The sequence below is a fragment of the Oculina patagonica genome, chromosome 7 (assembly GCF_052425735.1).
Source record: "Oculina patagonica isolate OP01 chromosome 7, crgOcupat, whole genome shotgun sequence".
Taxonomy (NCBI): domain Eukaryota; kingdom Metazoa; phylum Cnidaria; class Anthozoa; order Scleractinia; family Oculinidae; genus Oculina; species Oculina patagonica.
In genome coordinates, this window is record NC_135764.1 from 32,808,782 (window position 1) to 32,821,706 (window position 12,925).

Genomic DNA, 12,925 nt, shown 5'->3' on the forward strand with positions numbered 1-12,925 from the left:
TTGCATTTGAGATATATCAATTACAGCTGAGAGTTTAAACATTTTCTGTCGGACGATAATCTCGATGAAGTGCACCTATGAATGGGGGGGGGGGGATTGGGGGGGGGTGCCTACATCCCTATCCTCGGAGGCAAACCATTAATAGGTGCATAAGCAATTTGAGTAGCTTCATGAAAAACACGCGTAAAACCCTTTTTTCTAAAGTCAAACGAAGCCCCATAAACAAATATTGTTATTGTTATAACACAAATACGATTTAAAAGTGATTTATGTCTGAGAAAAGTACTGAATGAGCCTTTTTATACAGGGACTGTGAGGTGGCCGAGAACTGGGTCTACAAACAGAGCTTTTATTTTTATTATTGCTGGGGCAAATTGAGTGTTGACCAGCCGATAGCTTTACAACCAACAAGCTGAGTGTTGAAGCTAGCTCTGGGAGAAATGTCAAATTCTGCGGTTATTGTGAGGTAAAAAATCCAAGTTTACGTCAAATTAAAGTGGACGAGAACTGGACCCCAAACTGTTGTACATTAAGATAAGAATATAGGGGTCAGTTGCATTAAATATTCATTAAAGATTTATTATTACACAGCTTGTACTTAATAAGAACCTTTATTATTCATTCAAAATATTTCTGTGTTTCTGATTGGCTTTCGATCCCCGGCTAATTCCAGCTATTCAGCTAGCGCCGACCAAATTTGGAAGAAATTCCAATTATTGGACGTCAATCGTCCAATATTTAACAATTATTCTATGAGCCCGCGTTGGATACGAGGTGGTAAATAGCCAACGAGGCGCGAAGCGCCGAGTTGGCTATAACGACTCGTATCCAACAAGGGCGAATAGAATAATTGTTTTATTAAATTCTTATTTAAGTTTAAATTGACTGGACATTTCAGTTTGATGTAAACGAAGTGATAGTATGAGGCGGGAAAATTTGTGGCGTGGTGTTCACTTCTTGAGTTGAATGAAACACACAAGGAAAACGAGCGAGCAAGTTTTCTTCCCAAGATTTTCATCCAGTAATCTCCTCTAAAGTCGTCTATATATCCTGGAAATTGTGACAACAGTTAAGATTTACGGGATGATCCAAAGCAAAAGCTTTTCTGGAAACTACCCGTCTTGTGCAAGTAGAACGAAGCAAGTGTTTACATTGTACTTGTAATTTTATAATACGGCTCCACGGCTGTCATCAAGACTGCTATATTATTTAAAGCGAAATTGAGCTCAAAGTGGAACAGGTTTATTGAAGTATAAAAGGACAAGACCAAGATTAAAAGGTAACAAACTTTACAGAAGTGCTGAGCCTAATTTTATGACGTACAATGAATGAAACTGTGTCAGTTTGCCGTTCTTTCCTAAATTATTTGCTGCTTTTCTACTTTATTTACTCGCTCTTGTTGTGCGTTTACAAGTATTATTAATTGAACTTTCCGCATCAAACCTTTTTTTTCTAGTTAATTTTACTATGGCATTTCTGTGGTTTTTGTAGGCACCGCTGATTATTTCTTGTTCATAAAGCTCGCCAAATTTGCTGTTTTCAACCATTTTTCTGATGGAACTGTCGCTTCCCGCAGAAAAATTTTACTCTGAGCGGCACTTGCCGCACTCATTTCCCATATAAGGCCAAACATAGGTATACGAGCTAATAACCGGGATTCAGTGAACCAATCCGAAAGCTAGAATTGCAATATCCGAGGTTGAGAATTTAATAACAAAATTTATTGGATCGCAACCTCGTTCCCAAGGATGATTATCCGATCGCAACCTCGTTCCCAAGGACCGCTGACGTCACGCGACTGAACGGCTTTGCTACCGAGCAGGTTAAAAATGGCCGCTAGATTTGAGCATTACGAAGAGGAAAAAATTTAAAGTTATTAGTAGACAAGGAAAGTCAAAATACGGAAAAAGCAACGAAGGGGAGTCGGTCGATTTTGAAAGCGTATCTTCAAGAGGAAAAGATCCCTGATCCAGCCACAGAGGAGGACTTGGAGCGGTTTTACGAAAATTTTACGTCGAAGTAAGCAAGAACGATGGAAATCTGTACTCGAAAACATCGCTTTGTGTCATCAGATTTAACTTCAATAGACACTTCAAGCAAGTGCTAAATATCGACATTATAAAGGACAAGAAATTTAATAAAGGTAACCGAGTTTTTGAAGTTTAAATCAAATTTAAAAGCAAACGTTGTTGTGCATTTCTGTACTTTGCCTACTGTCAAAACCCTATTAAATTCATTTTGTGCATTAGGAGCTCTGGGAATATTTTGAATGAATAATAAAACAATTATTGAATTCGGCTTTCGTATGGCGATCTGCATAATTCTTCATATCATACTCAGCCTCATGCAATAATTGCTAAAAATTTTGCTATAACTTTTCATTCAAGGGGGCATAGCTCAGTGGTAGAGCATTCGACTGCAGATCGAGAGGTCACCGGTTCAAACCCGGTTGCCCCCTTAAAGTTTTATTTTTATAAGTTTCTCAGCTTTTTTTCGAACTTTGGTTTAGCGCAGTCTTTTCGTTTTCAAGACGAGTGAAAAGCGGTTAGACGTCAGTTACATATTAGTCTTGATGAATGGTGAGCGATCTTCAGAATAATTGGTTTCATTTGCTTTTTATTTGGCAAATCGTGAATTGGAGACTTCTTGGACAAAACGGCAGACTTATTTCTAGAAATAAGTTAAATTCTTGTTGCGCCTTGCAGAGCAACCAAAGCACACTTTTTCGACCAAGAAACAGCCAATAAAACTTATGAATAAAAACCGTAGAAAAAAGGATTGCACTGGCCGGGAATCGAACCCGGGCCTCCCGCGTGGCAGGCGAGAATTCTACCACTGAACCACCAGTGCTTATTGGTGAATTTGGACAAGAATTGCAAAATAAAATCAAACCGCCAGCTCTGTCTGTCTAGACATGCATACATTTCATGACTGAAACGAAAGGTCTGTAAACAACAAAAACTGAAATCGTTAAAGGCCGATAAAATGATGAACAACTGACCGCTCTTGGTATTTCCAACGAAAAGGCAGCTATGTCGCAAAAGTGAAACTAAAGGGGGCAACCGGGATTGAACCGGTGACCTCTCGATCTGCAGTCGAATGCTCTACCACTGAGCTATGCCCCCTTCTTCCACAGAACAGGTTAGAAGTATGAAAGTAAAACTAAGAACTAATTACAATCAATATTCCAATTATGATATCAGTTATAAGAATTACAAATGATGATGACTGATGATGACTTTCTTAATGGCAGGCCATTTCTTTCTCCAGTGATCCAGTCCATAAGCTATGCGGCTTTGAAAAACAGACGTGTTCGGATATAAATCGCCTCGAGACTTGTTATCATAGATACTTTTGATCGACATCGATGTGCTCATAGAATTGTTGAGATGTCTCCGCTTGCTGTTTTTTTCAATCGACTTTGATAGTGAACTGCTTAACCTCCTATCCAGCTGAAAGTCTGATTAAAAAAAAATGGCGGACGAGTCAGACAAATGACAGCCTTTCTTTATTTATCATAGTTGCAGGTATTTTCAGATATTTAATGGACACTAATTGAATCCAATACCCAACAAGAGGATTGGTCTGGCATCCTGTTCGGGAGGAGCAGTTGAACTATTTCAAGTTTGCTTTTGTTGTAATCAATGAATTTCCCGAGGCCATACGTCAGACCTTCAGGTTCATGTGGGACAACACCTATGGATATCTCCCAGGCTATCAACCCTGGGATGACTCCGGTGCTGTAAGAAATTTATTTCTTGGTGCAGAGGGTGACAAAACCAAAGTTCCCACACACCTCTCTTTTAACGAATGGGATTGTACCGCCTTGTTCCAGGCCACTATCTATGCACGGTCTTTTGCTTTACCAGACAGCAAAGGTCATTACAAGACACTCAGTGAGTTGTACGTTAAGCCCCATAAACTGCCTGATGGCAAGTTCCATGTAGCAGTAGTAAGCCCCGGTGGAAACAATGCGGAAACGTTTGCACTTGCGATTGATCAACTTCGAATTCTACGAAATGCACTTTGTCACTCAACCAGTTCTGAGATTGACAAAGTAACATTTGACCAAAGGGTGCAACACGCTAAAGATGCATTTAAAGCTCTTGGAGTCAAGACCGAGCTCATTGATGCCGTGTTGACCGCATCCGACTTTCCTACAGAAAGATGTCGTGCATTAGAGGAATGCATTAGAAAGGAGTTGCAAAGAGAAAACCAGTTTCTCAAAGGAGAGGTGAAAGGCGGACTTCTGGAAGTCACGTCACACATCGCTCAATTACAAGACGGTCTTGAAAGAACAGAAAAAGAAAGAAAGGATGAACTCCAGATTCTGAAGAACCAGTTACAAGAAGAGTTAAAAGAGGAGATCAGAAGCACAATAGAGAAATGCAAGCAGTCACCTGAAGTGCATCAAGAAATTACCGAGAGAAGGGGATTACGTAACTAAGACAAGATGTTCTCTTGACTGACTTTAGACCCTTTCGCTCCCAGTGGAGCAAAGGTCCACGGAAACCATTGCTCGCTATCTTTGTCTGTTTTGGGCTATTCTTTCAAGCTGCCACCAGGTGTAGCCTGCTCTGCTCGCCTCATCGTCTACCGTCCTCCTCCAGCTGTTTCTGGGACGGCCTCGGATCCTCTTCCCCTGTGGGTTCCATCTCAGTGCCTGCTTGGTGACATTGCCGTTTATTTTGCTGAGGGTGTGCCCAAGCCAACCCCACTTTCGCCTCCTTATCTGGATGTTGGTCCTTTCCAGTTGTTCTCTTGCCGTGTGCGAATAAAATATTCAGTTAGGGCATCCCATCTAAGCAACCAGAATTTATAATCCCAATAAGGCCACTATTCTTAATTAGGACAACCTATCTAAGCAGCTTTTTCCCATGCTACTAAATGTATCATACATATTATACTCAGGTTCGTGCCTATCCAAAACTTTACTTTAGCATTACTCCTGTACCTTCGTAAAATGTTTTCCACATTGACACAATTTTTATTTATCTTTTAAGGTGCTAAAGTATCATTACCAAAATCGTGCCTTCCCCCAATGGTTCCACACTTTACTGGCCGCCAGAAAGAATGTGAAGAGATCATTAGTCACATGACTTCCGAATCTACCCGAATCGTGTCGATCTGGGGCTCACCAGGATTCGGGAAAACTTCGGTTGCAGTCGCAATTGGACACTATCTCCAAACTCAAGGATTGCCTGTCTATTTCGTCTCATTACGAGGGCTTCAGTCAAAAGCTGATCTCACATCAAAGCTTTTTAGCTTTCTGAGACAGTCCGCCACAATTGAACAATCATCTCAGCGTCTGTCGCTTGATGATGAGCTTTGCAATCTCTTAACAGGAATTTCAGGTTCCTTTCTGCTTATCCTATTCGAAAATGGTGTGCCAAAAGTTAAGGAAGAGATAACATATCTTCTTGAAGAAATTCTCAGACGAAACGAGAGAGTGAAGATCGCTGTCACCACCGAGACCAAGAAGATGATACAAAGCCTCCAGAGAAAATCTCGCCTTGATTTAAGTTCCAAGCCTGGGTCATTTATGATGCACACCCTCATCCAATCATTTACAAGAGAAAAGAGAGAACATGAAATGGCAGAAACGCTTCTCAAATCTAAGGCACGTTTCTATGAATTTTATGTCTCGTTATTCGAGAAGCTAAATAACGATTTTCTTAAAGGACATTCAATGTCGGCATATATCGATTTTTATGAAGAAAAGCGACGTATTATTCAGTTTCCAGGATAGCAAATGGCGTGTTCCATGTTTTAGCGAAAGCAGAGCTGTTTCTCTACACACTGTTCTGGGTATTGAGTGAAACCACAAATTTCAACAAAATTTGAATCAGCTTTAAAGGCAGCTAATGACCTTGAGAACAGTGAAGATTATTAAAGTGCAACTTACCAAGCTCGAATGGAAGTATAGCAAGAAACCGTCAAACGTTTTTTCTTTTTTTCTTCCTGGGTATTCTGCTGCTTCTTCCGGGTGACTACGTTTACATTTTGACAGCATCGTCTCCAGACACGCGAATCCACGTTACGCCATGTTGTCACGCGTGGATGCTGCGATGAGAGGCAAATGTTGTCCTCGCCGTGTGGTAGTGGAAATAACTTGATGCGCGAACAAAAGTAGCGTGCCCCTCTCCGTTGGGGATCAATTTGACTGGAGTCCAGTCTATTTTGGGTCATTTCGCTACTGTCGTGGGAGTCGCGGACTATATGGCGGCGATTTTGAGCTGGTTTTGGAATTTCAAAAGCGGCTAGTTGCTGAGAATGACGAGGTAGGAGCAAGCACGTTTTAGAAACGCATTCGCTTATCATCCTATCATTGGTATTTGAAGTCAGAATATAAGTGGTAGCTTTTTTTGTGTGCGAAATTCGAGCCAATTTCAACACATGTCGCACGCCAGTAGCGACCAAGGTTTCCTACCTTGTCATATTATTATGTACGATAAACATGTTACAGTAAATCGACGTAAAATAGCTCAAAATGGCTTGAAATTACGCTGTAACAAAAGCAAACGACACTATTTCATGTTCCGTCAACTTTATTTAGAATTTGCGCTTTTATTTATCTCTCAAAATTTTTCCGTTTAAAACCCATATAAACTCTTATATTTTTAAAGGCCGCCATTTTACTTTAATATATTCAAATTTCATGCTTGGGCCACCTGTGCAGTTACCAATTACTTGGAGCAACACAATATGCCACAGGAGACTTTGCATCAGCTCTTCAGTCAACCCAGCGTGCGCTTAACATCAGACGGAAGCTGTTTGGAGAAGAACATCCTAGCACAGCTTATAGCCACCATTTTGTTGGAGCAACTCAACACAAGTTAGGGTCAGTTAGGCGACTTTAGTTCCGCTCTCCTGTCTAAACAGCGTGCACTTAAAATTAGACTGAAACTGTTAGGAGACGAACACTCAAGCACAGCCGACAGTTACTATTGACTTGGAATCACACAACATGAAGTTGGAGACATAACCGCAGCTCTTCAGTCTCAGCAGTATGCGCTTGATATCAAAAAGAAGCTGTTTGGAGAAGAACACTCAAGCACAGCTTGCAGCTGCTTTCCGCTTGGAGTCAGACAGCATGACCCTGGAGACCACACTTCAGACCGTACGGAATGGTTGGGAATTAGTGACGATTGGTGACTTCTTGCTTGACTTCGAATTCCAAGAAAGATTAATTAATCAGCTGATTAGTACCATAAATACTACTTTAATAATTGTTTACAATATTTCGATCCAATTTAGTCATTTGTGAGAGGTTATGAAGCATCTACGCTTTGTTAGTTTTACATATCGATAATTCATTTCATAACTAGGCCATTTTTGGGATTATCGTACCCTAAGACCATTTTTAGCCGAATTGCGATTGCCAACATACACGTAATTTTGAACTATGGGCGTTCGCCGTGACGAACGGCTTCAGACTGTTCGACTAATCCAATTCGTCTTATAGAAACAACCAAAAAGAAAATGCATGCTCAAAAATCGACGTCACTTGTAGTTATAAACGAAAATGCAGCTGATAAAATAGTAGACAAGTACAAATGGCCATGAATCTGTCTAGCAGACAGGTCTACAGCTGTTCATGACTGAATATTGTATTAGAAATGCCTCACGTAAATGCAGTTGAGATTATTAACGGCGCCATTATTAAGTCATTTATGGACCATTGTCAACATTCACTGTAGTATAAACTAAAGGCGTTCGACGAAAAAATTTCATGTATGAGTTGGGTTCATAAGGCTTCTGTGTACCGCGACAATCGTCGATGGCACGTCACAAGCAATTAGATATGCTAAAAATAAGAGTGAAAGCTTGTTGTGCATGTTCTAATTGCTGTAAAATAGACCGTATGGTTCTACGAATCAAAAAACCTGTAACAGGAAAGCGGTGGGAAAAGAAAGCTTCAAACAACACTAATACGCGGCAACCTGGATTGAATCGGTGACTGAGCTATACCCCCCCCCCCCCCCAGTGTAGCGGGTAAAATATAGTCAAAATGGGACTAGAACTTCCATAAACAACCACAACGTGCTTTTACTTTATTCGATCTGACACGTGATACCCGGGCGTTCCAAATATGGGCAGCACTAAAATTACGTCAACAGAAAACGGCTACATTCCCTCCTTACTAACAGGAACGAGGTGAACATGACAAAATTAACTCAAAGGCTAAGAACCTTACAACTAGAGTACAACAAGTCCAATGTTATGATCGCAGGCGAGATCTAAGCGAATTATAACTTCAAGTCAACAAATAAATGAACGACTGCTTCATCCATGTCTCTGACAGATAACAGTTCCTCGAGTGAATCTCGCACTGTAACGATTTGCTTGAACTCGATGCGTTCAAAGTCCGGGCTATAGTCAATTAAACGCTTATTTTTGTCCATAGGAACAGATTTCTTAGACAAGTCATGGTTGTATACTGGTTTCCACACGCGAGATTTAGCTAGTCTTGTGCGGCGCCCCGTTGGAGCATAGGTGTGCACGACAACCGAGTCTCGCACTTCATCAGTTTCCGCTATCTCTCCAACAAGGAGTCCTTGTCGAGCATTAAATCGTTCATAGGCGGCCTTGTCAAGGACCAGATTGTAGGCTCCTCCAGATGGGTCGCCTTCAGGGGAGAGATATGGACAATGTGCTGTGAGACCACGCATTCTCCCGAGTTTAACTAGAAGTTGTTTCGATGCTGGGAAAACAGAGTACAAGTGCTTGCAGGCTTCGCTAACTGGAGCCTTGCCTATGGGTTCTAGATACCGAGCTAGTTCGAGTGAGATTCCTTCGTCTGCTTGTTCATTGCTCTTGGACAGGTACATGAGAAACTGGCCAGGTTTGTATTGTCTCTCTTTATCTTGATTTTGAGCCGGACGAGGAACACTCTCGGTAGATGATTCCCTCAGGTCATTTGGTTCTGCTTCAGGGATTGGTATCAGTTTCTCAACATTAGTAGGGGGCAGTTCTTCATTTGTTACGCTGTGCCTCAGACGATACAAGTCACTATTCTTGAGGCGTTTGGTGATAATGTACGGCCCAGCATATCTCCTGATGAGCTTTGTGGCTGATCCTTTCTCAACATTTGAAGGTGGTGGTTTCCTGACTAGGACTTCTTGTCCAACGGTAAATTCTCTTGGATTAGCAGATAGATCATAGTAGTCTCTTTGTCGTCTCCTCAAGTCTTTCTTGATGCTACAGAATAATTTATGAGCCTCTGTGATCCTCTGAACTAGGTACTTTGCATAGTCATTCTTGTCGATTGGCTGATTGGGGAGCTGAAGAGCGACTGTCTCTGGAGAGGTTGCATTGCGTCCGAACATGAGAAAGAATGGAGTTACGCCATCAGTGCCATCAATAGTGGAGGTGTTGTGTGAGTACACAGCAGGTTGTAAGTAGTTTTCCCACTGTTTCTGCCATTTGGAAGCAAATATGGCTAGGGCGGAGTTCAAGAAGCGATGAACACGTTCAGTTGAGCCATTAGCTCGGGGTCTGTAACTGGATGTAAACACTTGCTTAATGGAGAGCAGGTTTGAAACTTCCCGCAGGACAGCATTTAAGAATTCTCCTCCACGATCACTGAGAAGGGTGGATGGAAAGTCCAACTTAAGAAATACATTGTCAAATAGTGCCCTTGCAGCTGTAGTAGCACTTCGGTCTGGGGTTGGTATTGCTACCAGGAAATGAGAGAATGGACAAACGGCAGTGAGGATGTAACGGTTTCCATTGGTGGACTTAGGGAACGGTCCAACAAAGTCAATTCCAAGTACATTCATTGGCTTGTCGTAGAAACGTGGGTGCATAAGACCATGTTGCTGGTTAGCAGATTTGTGCTTTAGGCATTCTAGACACCTTGCAACCCAGCGTTTTGTTGCCTTTCCCATCCCTCTCCAATAAAAATCTTGAGCGAGGGCATGGTAGGTTGCGTCTCGACCTCTGTGCATTCCAATAGGAGAGTCATGGTATGCGCGCAGTAGTTTGGTTTTCAGATCTTTATTATTGGGGACAAAGATACGAAAGTGGCCTGGGTCATCAAGGAATTCATCTGAATACATAACTAGGCCGTCCAGGATGACACAATGGCGTGCCAGGTTGAGGATGCGAGTTTGGTCACGGGCCGACAGGTGGCGGAGAGCTGACTTGTTGCTGTCAGCTGACAGGTACTTATGAATGTCCTTTAAAGTTGGGTCTTGAAGTTGCAGATTGCCAAGCTCTTGTCTGTTGGATCCTAGGTGAACAAATGGTTCATCAGATTGACTGGTTGTGGAGGTACCAGCCATTGTAGTGGGGGAAGTGTTGTTTGTGTCTGCTGTTGCCAGGGTGAGGGCTAACTTCAAATTCGCTAGGATAGTCGGAGACAAAGTCACGTGTTGATATGGTGCTAGTCCTAATGCGCTTGCCAAGTAAACGGAGACAGCCAAGGGTGGCAATGTGTCAATGAAAGCAGTAGATACACAATCATCTTCTTGTTGGGGTTGCTGTGAAACTGGGTTACGCGACAAGGCATCGGGGACGACGTTGGTGTGACCAGGGCGATGGCACAATTCAAAGTCATATTCTGCCAGTAGAGATGCCCATCGAGCCAGCTTTGCTTTGTGTGGGGCAATAGAGCACAACCATTTCAAATTAGCATGGTCAGTTTCAATGACAATTTTGCGTCCCAAAAGGTATGGTCGCCATTGTTCAACTGCCCATTTGACAGCGTAAAGTTCTTGTTCACGAGTGTCCCATCTTTGTTGGGTGGGTGAGAAGGCTTGGCTTGCATACTGAAGTGGGCGCAAATGGTTTTGGTCATCTTCCTGCATGAGTACAGCACCAACACCTAGTTTGCTTGCATCGGTGTGTACGTGGAATGGCTTGGACCAATCTGGATAGTGTAACAAGACGTCAGGGCCAGTGATTGCCGCAATAAGGTCTTTGAATTCAGCTTCAACTTGGGCGGTTAGATGAAATTTTTTGTTCTTTTGAAGAAGTTGACGCAAATGGTAAGTCCGTTGAGCAAAGCGTGGGATGTGATGCCTGTAGAAGCCGACCATTCCAAGGAACTTCTGCACAGCGGACTGGGAATTAACCATGGGGAAATTAGTGATCGCTTGGATTTTCTTGGGGTCCGGAATACGACCATCAAGGGTGACAACATGACCAAGTACTTCAAGGTGAGTTGAGAAGAAAGTACATTTAGATGGTTTAAACTGCATGCCAACTTTGGTAGCGCGCTCGAATATGCGTCTGTAATGTTCGAGAGCGTCAACATGAGACATGCTTCGGACGATCAGATCATCAACATAAGGCATACAGAATCCATGTTGCTTGTCACTACTGCCTGTTACGTTTCCCATTAGGAAATCAGAAAATGTGGCTTGCATGAGCCTTTGGAAGGTAGCTCCGGCTGTCTTGAGACCAAAGGGCATGGAGATGAACTCGAATAATCCACAGTGAGTGACTACAGCTGTTTTTTCTCTATCTTCTTCTCGAACAGGTACTTGCCAATAACCATTAGCAAGGTCTAATTTGGCGAATGCTTTGCCTCCACCAAGCCAGTCCAGGATATCGATGACTTGAGGAAGGGGGAAACCATCACTCTTAGTGACTGAATTAAGCGCACGATAATCAACAACAAATCTGGGGGGTTGTGGTTTACCATGTAAGTCCTTTCGACGTACAAGTATCGCTGGAGCACCCCAAGGGGACTTTGAAGGGCGAATGATGTCTTGTCTTAGCATGTCATTGATTTGGTGACGCACTGCCTGGAGTTCAGGGGGTGACATCCTGTATGGTGGCTTGTAGCAAGGGGGGGCATTGCCAGTGTTAATGTGGTGTTCAGTTCCATGGATACGCCTTAGTGGTGCGCCAGGTAAGAGAAATGCATGTGGGTATGTTCGCAGCAAGGTGTCGAACTGATCAAGGACTGCGGGGTCAACATGACTGTACTCGTCAGAGTCTAGGCGCAGTTCGTGGCGCAGTTTAGCATGATATTCCTCCGAAAATGGATCAAGTGTGAAGGTAGACTGAGGAGGTAGGTCTCGATCATCAGACTCGTCTGGCTGACTGAAAGGGTGAAGTAAACGAGAACTTTGGGTAAGACCAGCTTTAAACATTTCTTGACTGGCTTGCTTGGGACAATGCGGTTGCATTGGAACTCTCAGACTATTAGGCGTAGAAGTTTCCACAAGGGGAGGTGGGGTGTCATCAGAGTGACAGAAGAGTGAGTCAAAGGTGTCCAGTGATGAACAAAGGGCATCAGCTGTGTGTGTCAGGGCATTGTCAAAGTCGGTTTTGCTTTGAGCAGAACATGGTGACAGGTAACCAAAGCTTGATTGACCAATAGATGCTTTCTTCTTGGTACAATGCACAAGAACGTTCATGGCCCGAGAGGCCTGGAAGTCAGGAAGATCACGATCCAGGGTGTCAGTGGCAGAAGGGAAATCGAGGATGGACTGTGCTTCGGATGCGCTAAAGAGACCATCGAGAACTTTCACACCAGGTTCAAGTTCGTGACCTGATAGCCACAAGTCATTTCCTAACAATCCCATGGATGCAACACTTAAGGTAAGATACACTGTTACTAGGTTTAACCCACGATACACAGTGGTTCTGGTTGGTGCAGGATGGGCACTTGGTTTCCCAGTGAGAAGGCAGGTAACTGCAGCCTGAGGATTAGTTGATGTGGTTGCATTATCACATGAGACAGTAAAATTCATAGCTGGATGACGGAAAGTGACTGTTTTGTTGCTGTGATCTGACAGGGCTTGAGTCGCAGCGAGGTGATTTTCACCGAATAGAAGTGGCCAAGACATATTTGGAACTACAAGAGCAACATGGATTGTTTCCTTGTTGGGAAGCCACGTAATAGGGACCTCTTGGACTGCTACGGCTGTTAGAGATGCACTTGTGTCAGCCATTTGTACTGGAATGGGCT

General features: G+C 43.0%; 3 non-coding genes across 3 annotated transcripts; 1 reads left to right on the top strand and 2 right to left on the bottom strand.

The window, feature by feature from the left end:
* Positions 1 to 2,386: 2,386 nt before the first annotated feature.
* On the top strand, positions 2,387 to 2,458 carry Trnac-gca (transfer RNA cysteine (anticodon GCA)). Its single transcript has one exon. It is a non-coding gene; the product is annotated as a tRNA-Cys (tRNA).
* Positions 2,459 to 2,779: 321 nt separating this feature from the next.
* Positions 2,780 to 2,850, bottom strand: Trnag-gcc (transfer RNA glycine (anticodon GCC)). Its single transcript has one exon. It is a non-coding gene; the product is annotated as a tRNA-Gly (tRNA).
* A 203-nt stretch (positions 2,851 to 3,053) lies between these two features.
* Trnac-gca (transfer RNA cysteine (anticodon GCA)) lies at positions 3,054 to 3,125 on the bottom strand. The gene has a single exon. It is a non-coding gene; the product is annotated as a tRNA-Cys (tRNA).
* Positions 3,126 to 12,925: the final 9,800 nt, after the last annotated feature.